Genomic DNA, 17,087 nt, shown 5'->3' on the forward strand with positions numbered 1-17,087 from the left:
ATATCTAAAAGTTATGGCTCGTAGGTACTTCAAGGAGAACCCCTATAGAGCTGCGCATGGCCTTGTCTAAGGGAACTTGGTGGGCAGCGTCGACTCAGCCGTCACACAATCATGTACACAAGATCAATATGGCCTTAAGTAGTGTGCGAAAAAGATGGGCAAGGCAACACCGTCGAGTCCAGAATTTGTGTGACTTCCGATGATCGCCACGCAACGGTGTGGACGCGCCCAAGTACGAATACACGTCCGAGGCATGATGTCCCCTGGGCTAAACATGGAATTGTATCAGTCAGGTTCTGGACTGGTGCGGTGTAGAGTCCTACAATCTGCATTTTAACTTCAGGTTCGCGTTTCAAGACGATGATGGACGAGTACTCAACACTCAACTCGTTAATAAGTGTCCCCAATAAAGGGAGCAATCCAGTGGCATAGCCTGGCCTATCTACTGACATAAACCTGATTAGAGTGCTTGACATCAGTTGACGCTTGCAGTGCGTAGCTGCAGCCAATCTTCTTACACGCTAGATGACGCCAAAACGTCTGCTCTCACAGAGTGGGGTATGGCAGCACAGTAATGTCGCGACCAAAATGTTCGACTTGAGAAAATCCATTCTTCTTGTGGACGTTGGACAGTGTCTGACAATATAAGTAATGGAAATGGAACACTACAGCCGTATTTTCAAAGTCATTATTATTCAGACGACTTGTTTCAAGGCTGCATTTGCGTCATCTTCAGGTCCTACTATTAACCACATACACTGAATCGCCAAAGAAACTGTTATAGGCATGCGTATTCAAATACAGAGATATGTAAACTGGCAGAATACGGCGCTGCACTCGGCTACGCCTGTACTAGGCAGGTGTCTGGCGCAGTTGGTAAATCGATTACCGCTGCTACAATGGCAAGTTGTCAAGATCTTAAGTCAGTTTGAAAGTGGTGTCATGTTCGGCGCAAGAGCGATGGGACATCTCCGAGGTAGCGATGAAGTGGAGATTTTCCAGTACAACCATTTCGCAAGTGTATCGTGAATATCAGAAATCCGGAAAAACATCAAATCTCCGACGTCATTAAGGCCGGAAAAGGGTCCTACGAGAACGAGACCATCGACGACCGAAAAGAATCGACCATAACTTCATGAATCCATGGACCCTGAATGTCAACAGGGAACTGTTCAAGCTGGCGGAGGCTCTGGAATGGTGTGGGTCGTGTGCAATTGGAGTGTTAGGGGCCCCTGATACGTCTAGATACGACTCTGACATGTGACACGAACGTAAGCATCTTGTCTGATCACCTGTATCCATTCACGTCCATTGTGCATTCCAACGGACTTGGGGAATTACAACAGGACAATGCGATACCCCATACTTTCAGAATTGCTACAGATCTACTGCAGGAGCACTCTTCTGAGTTTAAACACTTCCACTGGTCACCAGACTCCCCAGACATGAACAATATTGAGCATATCTGGGATGCCTTGCAACGTGCTGTTTAGAACAGATCTCGATCCCCTCGTACTCTTAAGCATTTATGGACAGCCCTGCAGGATTCATGGTGCCATTTCCCTCCAGAACTACTTCAGAGATTATTCGAGTCCATGCCACGTTGTGTTGTAGCACTTCTGCGTGCTTGCGGGGGCCCTACACGAAATTACGCAGGTGTACCAGTTTCTTTGGCTCTTCAGTGTAAGTACTTCCAAACAATGGCTCATGTAACATATGATCCGTACAATAACTAGGTGCTGCGGACCTTTATTCATGAGGAGAGTATATTCCGAACCGAGTCCTATGATACAAGAGCCAATGACTGGAAGTACTTATTTGGCTAATAGTAGGACCTGAAGATGACGGAAATGTAATGTTGAAACAAGTCGTCTGAATAAGAAATACTGTGAAAATCCGGCTTTGGTATTCCATTTCCATTACGACAACAATCTAGTCAACATGTGAAAGAAAATCCGAGCATGTTGCGCCGGCCGGAGTGGCCAAGCGGTTGTAGGCGCTACAGTCTGGAACCGCGCGACCGCTACGGTCGCAGGTTCGAATCCAGCCTCATGCATGGATATGTGTGATGTCTTTAGGTTAGTTAGGTTTAAGTAGTTCTAAGTTCTAGGGGACTGATGACCTCAGAATTTAAGTCCCATAGTGCTCAGAGCCATTTTGTTGCAATGCATGTGGTGATGTGTGAAAGTGCTGCTGAGCCTATTGACATACCGCTGTAGATGTCAGAATGATCCACATACGTTGGACTACCCAATACTCATATCGCTCATATGCCTTTAATAAAAGGTATCACACAACGGATAACTAGTAGGACAGGTGTAACCATAGCAAACATGAGACATGGGTGTCGCACCTCTCAAAAGATGACAAACAGGGTGATCTCTAACTGGGAAATGAAATAATAGTCCACATAAATGCCTGTTTATTATAAATCTCCTTGCTGACATATGTAGTAATAAGAAATTATTAGAGGATATATTCGATCTAAAGAATGGCAATGAATACAAAAACTGACAATTATTGACATAAGACAGTACGAAACCAACAATTGAATGTCCCAGCAATGACTGGATATCTTAGGTAGTGGGAAAAAACCGTAATCTACGAATGAATTATTGGAAGACAAATCTGCACTGGAGACAAAGTGACTGCCTGAATCAACCAGAAGAATGAAACACTAACACATACAGTGATAAAATTATTCTTGGTCAGTTTAATTCAATAACTTTGCTCTATGTCAATTTTTTGTTAATTTCATGAATCCTACAGAACAAATAAACACCTGTTTACGCAGGCTTAACTTAAATTCCAAGATCCTTTAACTAGTCCTACACATTTTCCTTGTAGGGCGACCCATTAAAAATATACAGGCTATAACCTGTTGCATACCGTTTTCAGCCATCTAATTTCCAAATTGTTATTTTATTGACCAACCAGTTTCTGCTATAAGTTACGCCATCTTCGGCCCTTGTGTACAGACAACAATTTGCAACAGTGAGAAATGCATAACAAGAAGGTGCAGGGTGCAAGTCTTACATACAGTGGTAATATGCAGTAATATATAACAATACCAAACTGTACAGGCAGTAACATCAAAGTTAGAGATATATTAAGGGATAAAATGAGAGAATACTTTCCCATCAAAAAGTGTTTCCATTTGACATTCTGTACTGAACAGCCGAGATCCACAACCATCTGTAGAAAAATGTACATACAGATGCTGTATACCCAGTTGGTTAACTTCAGTCCTTGTACACAAAGTACAAGGATAATTTACTTATTATATTATGAAAGCAACGAGAATTGCACTCTATCGTCTTGCATTAATACTATTCGGTTTCATTAACCCGGCGAGGATGTGGTGCGAAACGGGTACATCAAGGATGTGGAGGGTCATATTGACCCTGTTTTCGATTTATATTTTTTAGTATTTTTTGGCGCTTTTTAACAAAAGATGGAAATTAAATTAACGAATTATGTATTAATTAAAGGATTTTCATAGAAATAGACCTATTAAGTGAACAAATGTTTTATTACTTAATTTTCATTTATATTTTTTATATAAAGTCTCCAAAATAATCATTTTAACAGCTCTCAACATATTTTTTAAAATCTATAAAACCCCAGATTCTTATCAGTAATTAGGATATTTTGCTAAGTGTTTACGAGATAAATATTTCTTGAACACAAAATGAACAATAAACTTTTCACATAAGCTCTTAATCATCTCTTGCCATAGCACACTGTTGGCAGAATGGAACGATATGTTCTTGACAAATGTACTTATGAGACCTTCAGAAACATGAGGCACCTTTTTCTTACACCTTGGATTCCGGCAGTCAGTTCTTGTGAAGATTCTCCACAAAATTCTCTAATTCTCTTACGCAAAAGTGCTTGGCAGTTGAGGTAGTTCTTGTTGGGCACTCAAGTGTTCACTGACGAGCATATGGCCTAGTGTTTCTATGAAATTACGACGCTTTTGGTTTTCATTGTGATTTGATCGCATAGAAATAGCAGCATTTATGCTGGATACTACATAGAAGAAAGTCTGAGGCTTTTTTTTTTTTTTTTTTTTTTTTTTTTTTTTTTTTTTTTTTTTTTTTTTGCGGCTTACATCATAAGTCACTGACAGCTCATCTGCAACGTCAACTCAACATTTCGTAGAATTATAAAACATGTTTATCTTTGGTTTCTTTTTATCTCCTGTCGCTTCATCAATTTCAGCATTGTGGTAAAGAGCAGACATGAGAAAAAACAATTTCGTTTTTCTTTGGTATATGAGAAACAAGTGTAATATCCTTTTGGAAACCGAACTTAGATAAATATATTTCTATACCACCAGTTTTGCAAACTTCAGGAGGGATTTGCCTCTTGTTCTTACGCATTGTTGGCACGGAAGTTATCTTGTGTTCTTTCAGCAGATGTGACACTATTTCATAGCTGCACCAATTATCAAAAGTCACATTACGGCTTGTTTTTGAAATGGGTTGCACCAGCCGATTCACCGCATCAAATGGTTTATTACTCAGTGGAAACGGTCCCTCTGGCTGCTTCCCAGCTTATATTTCGAGGTTGAAGATATAGAAATTCTTTGCGTCGACCAAGCCAAATATGAAATGTATTGTTTTGATGAAACGTACTGTCTAAATTTACATCTGACTCTGAATGCAAGCATGATTTCATCTATGGTTGTATATTCTCCTAGTACACAGGCTTTCTTGCAGTTTTCAACGAATATTTCAAATATCTAACGTACTGGTGCTAGGTTGTCCAGCTGTTTTCTTTCTTCACCGCTTTGAATAAATCGAAGACGTTGCCGTGTCATTGTCAGCCTGTTCTGTCTGAAACCCAAAGGTCAAGGGTGACCTGCGCCCCAGATCGGTAAACTCCAGTAGTGTACAACAAGCATATATAAGCCTTCAGCTCGCTCATGGTCATTTTCTTCATAAAATAATGATTTGCAACTACTTCACAAGCTGCCTTTCTTTCTGCAATCTGCAAGTTTGTATATTTCAAGAAAATACTAAGCATATTTTCATTGCAGAACAGACTGCAGCATTCAAGCTCTGTCTTTGATAGTCTTGTCACTAAACTCACGCCAGGTATCTGCCTGTTGGTATTTTCAGAACAGGTCCGAACCTGTTGTTGAGGTGGATTTTTGCAACATTTGGATCAATCTTTACCAAAATAAAATGAACTGCGTAACTAATTCTCCGATCGCTCGACTAATTCTGGTAACGCAGCATTGTGGGCAGTACTTTGTAGCTCATTTGGTGGTATATTATCTTCTTTGTCACTGCCTTCACTTGCACCTTGTTTAGTACCACTACTGCCACTGCGCTCACTTACACAATTTTCATTTTCAGTGAAATCTGTCGTAAAGTCGTTTTCACTGTCTGATAATTCCACCAGGCAACGGCGTATGCGCTCAGCCTCCATTTCTTCGTTGTCCATTTTGACTAAAAACACCAAAAACCACGAAACATTTATGAAGAGAGATAAACTGAAAAATGGCACAGAAATACTACTTCGCGACTGTGGAAAGGTCAGAAATACCCACTTATCGTTTGCAATCGTTTATTTCCTTTCACGGACGCCAGCCGACTGAGTGCGTGCATACATTAGGGAGTGGAGTTCAATAATTACAGCTACTGAATCCTTGGACAATGCGCAACTACATCTACATCTACATGGATACTCTGCATATCATATTTAAGTGCGTGGCAGAGGGTTCATCGAACCACCTTCACAATTCTCAATTATTTCAATTACGTATAGAGCTCGGAAAGAACGAACACATATATCTTTCCGTACGAGCTCTGATTTCCCTTATTTGTTCGTTGTGATCGTTTCTCCCTATGTAGGTCGGTGTCAATAAAATATTTTCGCATTCGGAGGAGGAAGTTGGTGACTGGAATTTCGTCAGAAGATTCCGTTGCAACGAAAAACGCCTTTCTGTTAATGATGTCCAGCCCAAATCCTGTATCATTTCAGTCACACTCTCTCCCATATTTCGCGATATTACAAAACGTACTGCCCTTGTTTGAATTTTTTCGCTGTACCCCGTCGGTCCTACCTGGTAAGGTAGGACGGAAAAGCGTAGTGTGGGTTGTCTTCTTAGTAGATCTGTTACATTTTCTAAGTGTCCTGAAGATAAAACGCAATCTTTGGTTAGCCTTCCCCACAAAATTTTCTTCCAATTTAAGTTATTATTAATTGTAATTCCTAGGTATTTAGTTGAATTTATGGCCTCTATATTTGACTCTTTTATCGTGTAACCGAAGCTTAACGGATTCCTTTTAGCACTCATGTGGATGACCTCACACTTTTCGTTATTTAGGGTCCACTGCCAGTTTTCGCACAATTCAGATATCTTCTATAAATCGTTTTGCAGTTTGTTTTGATATTCTTATCACTTTATTAGTCGACAAACGACAGCGTTATCCGCAAAAAACCTAAGACGGCTGCTCCGATTGTCTCCCAAATCGTTTATATAGATATAATCGTTCATATAGATAAGGAACAGCAAAGGGCCTACAACACTACCTTGGGGTACGCCAGAAATCACTTGTGTTTTACTCGATGACTTTCCGTCAGTTACTACAAGCTGTGACCTCTCTGACATGAAGTCACTATTACAGTCACATAACTGAGACGATATTCCATAAGCACGCAATTTCACTATAAACCTCTTCTGTGCTACAGTGTCAAAAACCTTCTGGAAATCCAGAAATACTGAATCGATCTGAAATCCCTTGTCAATAGCACCCAACACTTCATGCGAATAAAGAGCTAGTTGTGTTTCACAAGAACGATGTTTTCTAAATCCATGTTGACTGTATGTCAATAGACCGTTTTCTTCGAAGTAATTCACAGTGTTGGAACTCAATATATGATGCAGAATCCTGCTGCATATCGACGTTAATGATACGGGCCTGTAATTGCGTGGATTACTCGTACTACCTTTCTTGAATATTGGTGTGACCTGTGCAAGTTTCCAGTCTTTGGGTACGGATCTTTTGTCGAGCGAACGGTTGTATATGATTGTCAAGTATGGAGCTAACGCATCAGCATACTCTGAAACGATACTAATTGGCATACAGTCTGGATTATAAGACTTGCTTTTATTAAGTAATTTAAGTTGCTTCACTACTCCGAGGATATTTACTTCTACGTTAGTCATGTTGGCAGCTGTTCTTGATTCGAATTCTGGAATATTTACTTCGTCTTCTTTTGTGAAGGCATTTCGGAAGGCTGTGTTTAGTATGCTTCGGAGCTCTGTCTTCAACAGTATCTCCATTGCTATCGCACAGACGAGGCATTGATTGTTTCTTGCCGCTAATATACTTCACATACGCCAAGAATCTCTTTGTATTTTCTGCCAGTTTTCGAGACAAAGTTAATTTTCGCTGCTGAGGGGTAATGCAAGTATTTTTTTAAAAGGCTGTTAAGGTTACTCATTTTTTCTGCAGCTGGAACCGGCTATAACAGTGGTTTGTACATCGCTTCGGGTCTAGCGCGCAAGTCAGCGAATGATCAGATGCGTCCACGGCAGGAGAAATTAGCGCCGCGTAGAGCAAAGTCAAAAATGTACACGCATCCATTTCAGGCACTTAAACGATACTAAAACCGTCTCAAATCATTGGTTTTTTTTTTTGAATAACTTAAAGTTCATATTGACAGCTAAACTGTTGCAGATATGAATTTTACACAAGTGACTAACAAAGAAAAGAAAACCAAGGCAGTGTATGACGTCATATTACAGACGACTTCCGTCTGTCTGGGCTTTAATTTGTGCACATGAAATATTTTATAACAATTCCTGCACCACAGGTCTTATGACAGTTTTTGAGTACTTTTATATTTTACTTACAGTAAAACAGTTCCCTGCTTATTCCATGCAGTCGCCACAATAATGCGAAGTGTCTCTTGAATGACGAAACAGACTTTTCCCTTACACTAAGCACATCTAATAAAAGAAAAATTAATGCATTAGGCTCATCACAGTAATTGCTAGTTTTATTTAGACAGAACTGGAATGCAGTAAGAAATGACAGTGACCTTTGTTCTGCATATTGTGCTGCATACAGGACGTACTTAATCAAATTGGTAAAACGCGTTGATCCAAAGTGACAGTGCACAAATGACTTACAGTAAGTTTAACAATACTGCTCTCCTGATAAACCTGAAATGACAAAGAGCTATCCGAAATTATACTGTCTACAATTTTCTGAAAAATGCTCGACGCTGTCACAAAAACTTCTTTATCGAGAGACTGAAGCACACTATTAGTTCCAAGTGGAATCAGAATTATATTAACAGTGTTTTTGTCGTTCTCCTGACGACAGGGATGTCGTCTCCAAGCCAAGAGTCAAACAAAAGCAATGAATTATTTCTTGCAACTGGTAAGAAATCGTTTCGGATGTGACAGAATTTTTTCAGATTCCACACTATGTTGATCACAAGACTTTTGAAACCAAACAGCCATTTTTTTTAAATTTTTGGTACTAATGTGCCTTGATGTTTGTGAAGATAGATATAAAGCACCAGAAACAGTAATTTATGTATTTATGTTGTATGTGAATGTGTCTTAGCAATCATCGACTGCACCAGGGACTCTGCCTTTTTTCACTCTAAAAGGTAAAGTGCAGTTTGCACTCAGTTCTTGCACGGAACCTGACTGATTAGCTTTATACACAAGCTTTTATGGTATACCAGGAAGCTTTATCTTCACGCCAGATACAAATTTCTCTGTAGTTTTACCTATTGATGATGTGTCCGGTACACGTTCACTTGAAATAAACAAATAAACCTAGTACTTTCACGACTTCCTTGCCCGTGTAATTTCCCGAATCTCTTTAACCAGGTCGAATAAGTAAGGAAATGAGTAATGTACATCTCACTTGCAATTCAGAGGCAGCAGCCTCATAGTTCTCACTTGGTAACGGTGCATGGATCCTGACAGACAGTTCTAAATCTTACCAATAGTGTTTCTTTCACATTTTTGTGGGTCTAATTTTGGCATATATTTCATACTTTGTGTAAATATTTCTTTCTTTTACGCAGTTCACTTTCAGATTTTAGAAGCGAAACTAGCTTTCACATTGCTTAAGTTAAAGTGTTTTCTCCATTCTCCGTTTAACCAAAAACTTAACAGGCTTTTTCTTTGTCACTGGAGGCTATTGTTGTACATGTTTTCTTTGGTTAGGAAGGTACTGTATTTTTGTTCTGGACTTTAATCAGCAGAGAATTGTCAATTTGCTGTTCTTTCTAATATTTTCACAATTTCTAACGAAATTTCGACATCATTCGAGTGCAAGTCCAAGAAATTAACTAATAAATAACAAATATGTACGTCAACATGAAACGTATGTCATTTAAGTTGCATAACATATGCTTCATATTTCATATATATACAAAGAAAACACGAAGAAAATTAATACAATTTTATCTCCATTAACACTTAGTGACAACACAAAGGTAATTGCTAAATATTGTGGATACTAAATGAGTTAGAAATAGCGAATTGCATCTGTGGACAATTGTGTCAGAGAAATTGTGCTACAGAGACTTAAATTCACTTTACAAATTACGATCGTAATATCTTTTTACCGATGCACCATCGCCCAAGGCTACGTGTCTGCTGTAATGTGCATGCACTGTTCCCTACAGCTATGATAGGATTGTACGTTTTTCAAGCCATCTCGCGAGCTACAAATCTGGCAATTAGTCAAAACTTCTTTTAAATATTTACAGTGTATCTTAGAGGATAAAATTTTGACACTGCGTTCTTTTCGGTGTATTCTTCATGTACAAAATATTTCAGAGCAAGTTTCGACCTGTTGGACTGGACCATCCCCTTGTGAGTGCCTACGGGCACCTGAAAAGACGATTGCCGGTTAGTCAAAGAAACGGTTAGTTATTGTGACAATCAGTTCATCCAGGATAACCCTGTAAACTCGTGAATACGATCGCAACCCTACCACCAACGCCTCGGTGCCGACGTTAATGTAGTCGGCCAAGTTCTGCTGCCATGTTTCATCATTACACTCTATCTCTCTTGCTCGTTCTCAGTTATTTGTGTCTTCTTCATTTGTGTCGTCTGATTACCTATGTGTGAGTGGTCTACCGGTTCGGTAATACGTTCATGTCCTTTGGAACTTTTGCTGACACAACTGCGAGACACTCTATTCCAATTATTGTTTTCGACTGCAGGCGCATAAAATGGTTCAAATGGCTCTGAGCACTATGGGACTTAACTTCTATGGTAATCAGTCCCCTAGAACTTAGAACTACTTAAACCTAACTAACCTAAGGACAGCACACAAAACACAGTAATCACGAGGCAGAGAAAATCTCTGACCCCGTGGGGAATCGAACCCGGGAACCCGGGGGCGGGAAGCGAGAACGCTACCGCACGACCACGAGCTGCGAACCACTGCAGGCTTATTGAGAACCCTCACAATTTCATCAATGCACCTTTATCTGCTTGGCTGACCCATGGCAGCTACATTGTCAGCACGTCCTTCCTTTCTGGAAAGTGCCTTTTTACCCAGCTCAGTCTACGAGCTGTATTTTTGATATGTTTGTGGCCTTTTATGAAAATATACGTATTTGAGTCTGTGATGCACTGTTACAGTTGTGCTATCTCCTTCTATCCTAACTCTATCCACTCTCATTGTAAACACTAAATGGAATCAGTCCTTAAGTAGGAGAGGAATTCAATGCGTTAGGCGTGGTCTGGACAGGCATTAGGACAGTTGGTACTCGATTCCTCTAAAGGCAAATACACACTGGGGCTCGGAATCAGTGCTGCTTCGACTCGTTCGGTCTCAGCCCAGACGCTGCTTCGCGCCAAAGAATAGTGTCTACGCCAACATTCATGTTTCAGGTCAGTCGAGTGTAGAAGATGTCAGAGCAAGTTGCTCTCTCGGGAAATTCGTTAGCTCTGTTTTGTACAATTAATATTGGGAATAAACGTAAGAAAAAACAACAGAGAAGGTTGTGGGTTCACAAATTATTTAATTGTGGGAATCAGTATGGGAATAATCTGTAGGACACTTTAAAGTTGGAATACGTATAGGGCTTAGAAAGTTTTGAGAATATCTTCAGTCGATTTTGAAATTATTTTAGTCAACGTTGCTACTCAAAAGAAAAGTGCTGATTTTAAATAAAGTATCACACCAGCCAACATCTGGTCACACTCAGATTCCTTGCTACTGGAAATTCGTGCACAAGTCTAGTGTACACTTTAAAGATACCGAAGCAATTAATATTCCAGTTCATTCCAGAGGTGTGTGAGCCTATTATGTGTTCTTTGAAGTACATCACAATATCTAACTAATGTAACTGAACTATAAAGTGCAATATAAGAGTTATTTAATTAGCATGAATAAATTTAACTGCAAAAAATAGCAAAACACTGAATATTCACACACACACTGATCAACACCAAAAACTGAAGGGACAATAATATATCAATCCTCTTTCTCACTAAAATTGCTGCTATAATGTTGAAAGTTGCAGGACAAATGTGAACTGTTTAGCTCACTTGGCTCAGATTGAAACAGAGGGTGAACTATGTAATAATCCATATGTGCTGACGAGGTAAAGGCCGAATATGATGTGAATAATCAGCATTTTGCAGGTTGAACCGAATACAAATCTGCAAATATAGAACAACTATCCCTATTCGCCATGGCCTCAAATATAGATTTTATGCAAGTTAAGACTTGTGCTGTGATGTCTTCAGAAGCTGAAAATGATAGTTTCAATCTCTTTTTGTTTTTCATGAAATGTTTCTCTCTCTCTGATGTAAATTTTCGGTTTGGCACCCTGACTGTTCTTTCTGAGTAAATAGTTCAGAATCCTCCTCTAGACACAAGCCCTTTTGGTAGACGAGTTGCCTACAGAAGTAGTAGGGTAAAGAGAGTTCTCAGCCATTTTGTTTATGTGGGTTGCATGCATTCAGGGACAAGCATATATTCAGGGCCAGATTATACCCTTCCCCTCCCCTTATTCTATTTTTCTGCTCCTTGTCAGCCATTAACCTATTGATCTTCTATTCACTTTTGATTCCTTAACCTATTGTTCTGTGCATACATTTGATATCAAATTAATTATGCAAAGTAGTTAATTGTTCAATTACTGCCTCCTCTGATAACTCCATGGAATTTACTTGTCACTCCCCCTTCTCCCCTTAACGTATTGTGTCACTTTCTCCCCTCTGCCAGCACTTTTGATATAAAAAATAGCTCAATTGCACTTCAAATTTTTCTGTTCCATGTTATCCCTTAATCTATTGTACCCCACACTATCCCTCATCCCTCTGGTAAATCCACCAGCTTTCCTCCCTCCTTCCCAGAAACCCTGCATCATTTAATATCAAAAAACTGTACTATCAAATTGATTGATTAATTAGTTAGATCTATATCCTTTTTCATGTGTATGGGAAGGGAACTTTTTTCCCCTGCACTCTGTTGGTACTGAGGAGCCTCTATAGACTGCTTCGAACAAGACAGGAGTTTTCCTTAGGTGCAGTCAGTTACATTGGAACACATACTTACATGTCCAGTCACATCAGCTGCCTTGGAAGGAGTTCTTGCATGTGCTGGCAACCGAGAATCCTAACAGTACAAGAGATGGAATTGTTGATGTTGTTGTTGTGTTCAATCCTGAGACTGGTTTGATGCAGCTCTCCATGCCACTCTATCCTGTGCAAGCTTCTTCATCTCCCAGTACTTACTGCAACCTACATCCTTCTGAATCTGCTTAGTATATGCATCTCCTGGTCTCCCTCTACGATTTTTAGCCTCCACGCTGCCCTCCAATGCTAAATTTGTGATCCCTTGATGCCTCAAAACATGTCCTACCAACCGGTCCCTTCTTCTTGTCTAGTTGTGCCACAAACTCCTCTCCTCCCCAATTCTGTTCAATACCTCCTCATTAGTTATGTGATCTGCCCATCAGATCTTCAGCATTCTTCTGTAGCACCACATTTCGAAAGCTTGTATTCTCTTCTTGTCAAACTATTTATTGTCCATGTTTCACTTCCATACATGGCTAAACTCTATACAAATACTTTCAGAAACGACTTCCTGACACTTAAATCTATACTCGGTGTTAACAAATTTCTCTTCTTCAGAAACTATTTCCTTGCCATTGACAGTCTACATTTTATATCCTCTCTACTTCGACCATCATCAGTTATTTTGCTCCCCAAATAGCAAAACTCCGTTATTACTTTAAGTGTCTCATTTCCTAATCTAATTCCCTCAGCATCACCCGACTTAATTTGACTACATTCCATTATCCTCGTTTTGCTTTTGTTGATGTTCATCTTATATCCTCCTTTCAAGACACTGTCCATTCCGTTCAACTGCTCTTCCAAGTCCTTTACTGCCTCTGACAGAATTACAATGTCATCGGCGAACCTCAACGTTTTCATGTCTTCTCCATGGACTTTAATACCTACTCCAAATTTTTCTTTTGTTTCCTTTACTACGTGCTCAATATACAGATTGAATAACATCGGGGACAGGCTACAACCCTGTCTCACTCCCGTCCCAACCGTTGCTTCCCTTTCATGACCCTCGACTCTGTTAACTGCCATCTGGTTTGTAAATAGCCTTTCCCTCCCTGTATTTTACCCCTGCCACCTTTAGAATTTGAAAGAGAGTATTCCAGTGAACATTGTCAAAAGCTTTCTCTAAGTCTACAAATGCTAGAAATGTAGGTTTGCCTTTCCTTAATCTATTTTCTAAGATAAGTTGTAGGGTCAGTATTGCCTCACGTGTTCCAACATTTCTGTGGAATCCAAACTGATCTTCGCCGAGGTTGGCTTCTACCAGTTTTTTCATTCATCTGTAAAGAATTCGTGTTAGTATTTTGCAGCTGTGACTTATTAAACTGATAGTTCGGTCAACACCTGCTTTCTTTGGCATGGGAATTATTATATTCTTCTTGAAGTCTGAGGGTATTTCACCTGCCTCATACATCTTGCTCACCAGATGGTAAAGTTTTGTCAGGACTGGCTCTCCCAAGGCCGTCAGATGGAATTAGACTGCACATATTCCATACCAGCACCCTGCACACATTCATCAATCGAAGCTTGCAAAAGCATGCTGCAGCAGTTGGCGCATGACCCTGTGGTGCACGCCCAGCAAGTCAGCACTGGTGGCAAGTGAGAGTGTTGTGGGTGTCACTGCCGGGGTGTCTTCTAAGTGATCTATCTGAAATACATAGCCCTGCCCTGCATTTAAGTATGTTGCAAAATAGTCAGTGAGATATTATACACAGTAATCAGTTTCTCTTTTTACCCAGAAGGGATGGTGGGCTGAAACTGGAGTTTTGGGTTCGAAAAAGCATGGATTTTGACCTAATAGCACCAACAGAGTGAAAGGAAAAAAGACTGTCTCACATACACACACATACACAGAGGAAAGGATATAGATTAATTAATCAATCAATTTAATAGCTCAATCTTTATATCAAAATGGGGCAGGGTTTCTGTGAGGGAGGGAGGAAGGAAGGCTGGGGGATTTCCCAGAGAGATAGGGGATAGGGAGTGGTACAGTGAGTTAAGTGGTGACACGGAACAGAACAGTATTAACTAGTTGATGAACTTGTAGCACAAGTGAGCCTCTTTTTATATCAAAAGTGTTGGCAGAGAGGAAAAAGCGGCACAATGTGTTAAGGGGATAGGGAGGGGTTGACATGGAAAGCTGATGATTTCATCAAGGGGAGGTTGTAATTAATTGATTAATTAATTACTTTGCACAATTATTTGATATCAAAGTGTGTGCAGAATGGTACGTTAAAAATCAAAGTGACATAGAAGAACAATAGGTTAAGGGCTGATATGGAGAAGAACAATAGGTTAAGAGATAGGGAGTGGGATAATTTGCCCCTGAATGTTTGCTTACCTCTGAATGTATGCAACCCTCGCAAAGAAAGTGGCTCAGAACGGTTTTTATCCAACTACTTACAGAAGCTTCCTGTAACAAAATAATCATCACTTATTTATTAACACAGTTATTAACACAAAAAACAATTATTTTCGTTCTGGTGGAATTTCCCTCTCTGTATTGACAGTATTGGTGGAAGATACATTGAAACTGTAGCACCTAATGGAAGTGGTAGCACATATTTTAAATACAAATGAATTCATAGCATTGCAGTTCTGGCATTTGCTGACGATAATTGTAATTTGAAATACCTAGTTATAGGGTGCCAGGGTTGCATTTCAGATGGAGAAGTGTTCTATTACTGTTCACTATACCATGATCTCTCTAATGGGCACCTGGATTTGCCTCAGCCTGTGCCATTAAATGTAGGAGAAATTAATGTTCCGTATATGTTCGTTGTGGATGACTCTGCCATTATCTCCAATCTTGATGAAAAATTTTCCCAGTTGTAGCAATGGTTTAATAATGGCGGAAAGAGTATTCAGCTATCACCTAAGCCAAGTTCGACGAATTATTCAGTATATGGTTGGGATTTTGAGTTCAAAATTCCGATTACTTTTAAAAACCATTGGTTTGGATCCTATGATAGTAGAAACACTGACTCCTCCTTGGGCCTATTTCCATAACTTACTTCGAATAAATGCATCATCGATGGTCAAATTTATTCCCCCTGGCGCTATGGATGTACAAAATTCTGATCTGAGTTTCATACCAGGATCATGGAGATTTGAAATTTCACCTTCTGAGGCAATTGTCTCCATGCAAAATATTCCGCGAGGATAGGCGAACGATGCGAGGGAAATACGAAATGAATTTCGTGATTACTTTGTCTCACACGATGGTTCAGAGCTGTGAAAAAATGAAATCGTATGAGACAACGTACGTATTTCTTGACCTTTTAATGTTACCAAACACAGCTACGTTATTGTGTGCACTGATTTCCGCAATTAAATTGTTACTTCACTATTGATTTGGGAAAGGTTGTTAACTATAGGTAATAACAAGTAAAACGTTCTTAAAAATAAATTTTTAACATACTTTACATCCTCTGTACTTTCGTCAATATTTCTGCTTCCTCTGGACTCTACAGTAGCCAATAAGAATAATAAAGTGTCGTACCTGAACCAACTTCATTTAACTGGTCAAGTTCTACGCTTTAAGTTCTTCGTTCTTTGTGCTTTCTGTTACCGACAAAGATATACGTTACATTTTTCGGATAAACTTTTCAACGTTTTGATTTTTACGTCGTGGTTTCTATACTGTCTAAAAGATACATGCGACAAACAACGATTAGTGTGCATTTCGTCTATGGATTGCAATGTCAGTTCTGTGCCCCGCAACACGACTGCTATACCAGTCATCGAAATGAGACAACAAACAATTGCGACGCACGTCCACACCACCCGGTGTTGCAAAACATAGTGTCCTTGAATACCATTTCGGGTAGGGCGCAAAAGACGCAAGAAATACTAGCCCGCAATACACCAGAATCATCGCAATAAAGAGTCGGGGCAGCCTGGTCCGAGGCAAGACATCCGCGGGACAAAGAGTCGACTCACAGAGTCCCAAGGTTTACTTACCTTAAACTGCACAGCCTGGAACAAGGTTTTGCCTTTTCAGACCAGCACTACAGAGGGCAATTCTGAGGGGAAGAATTGTTTCATTTCTGTAGATTGATAAGTTACAGGGACATTTCACTAATAATTTTTTCACTATCTCTTTACAGTCCTTCAGTTCAGTCTCCCTGATTGTCTATGACTGAATCCCAACGTCTCCAAAGCTCATTATTCCATCCAGGACACCATTTCTGTTCGTCTGTCGAATGGCTCTGGTAATGTTTGTAGTAAGCTCTTCCAGAGAAAAATGGTTCAAATGGCTCTGAGCACTATGGGACTTAACATCTATGGTCATCAGTCCCCTAGAACTTAGGACTACTTAAACCTAACTAACCTAAGGACAGCACACAACACCCAGTCATCACGAGGCAGAGAAAATCCCTGACCCGCCGGGAATCGAACCCAGGAACCCGGGCGTGGGAAGCGAGAACGCTACCGCACGACCACGAGCTGCGGACTCTTCCAGAGAAAGAAAACGACATCCAAGCATAGGGTTTTTTCGACT

The 17,087-nt window shown here is 40.0% G+C and overlaps 1 protein-coding gene across 1 annotated transcript in view; it reads left to right on the forward strand.

Annotated features, from left to right (window-relative positions):
- Positions 1 to 17,087, forward strand: part of LOC126235444 (uncharacterized) — a 449,334-nt gene that overhangs the window by 317,320 nt on the left and 114,927 nt on the right. The gene's annotated exons all lie outside the window — the stretch shown is intronic.

This window comes from Schistocerca nitens, chromosome 2 (genome assembly GCF_023898315.1).
Source record: "Schistocerca nitens isolate TAMUIC-IGC-003100 chromosome 2, iqSchNite1.1, whole genome shotgun sequence".
Lineage (NCBI taxonomy): Eukaryota > Metazoa > Arthropoda > Insecta > Orthoptera > Acrididae > Schistocerca > Schistocerca nitens.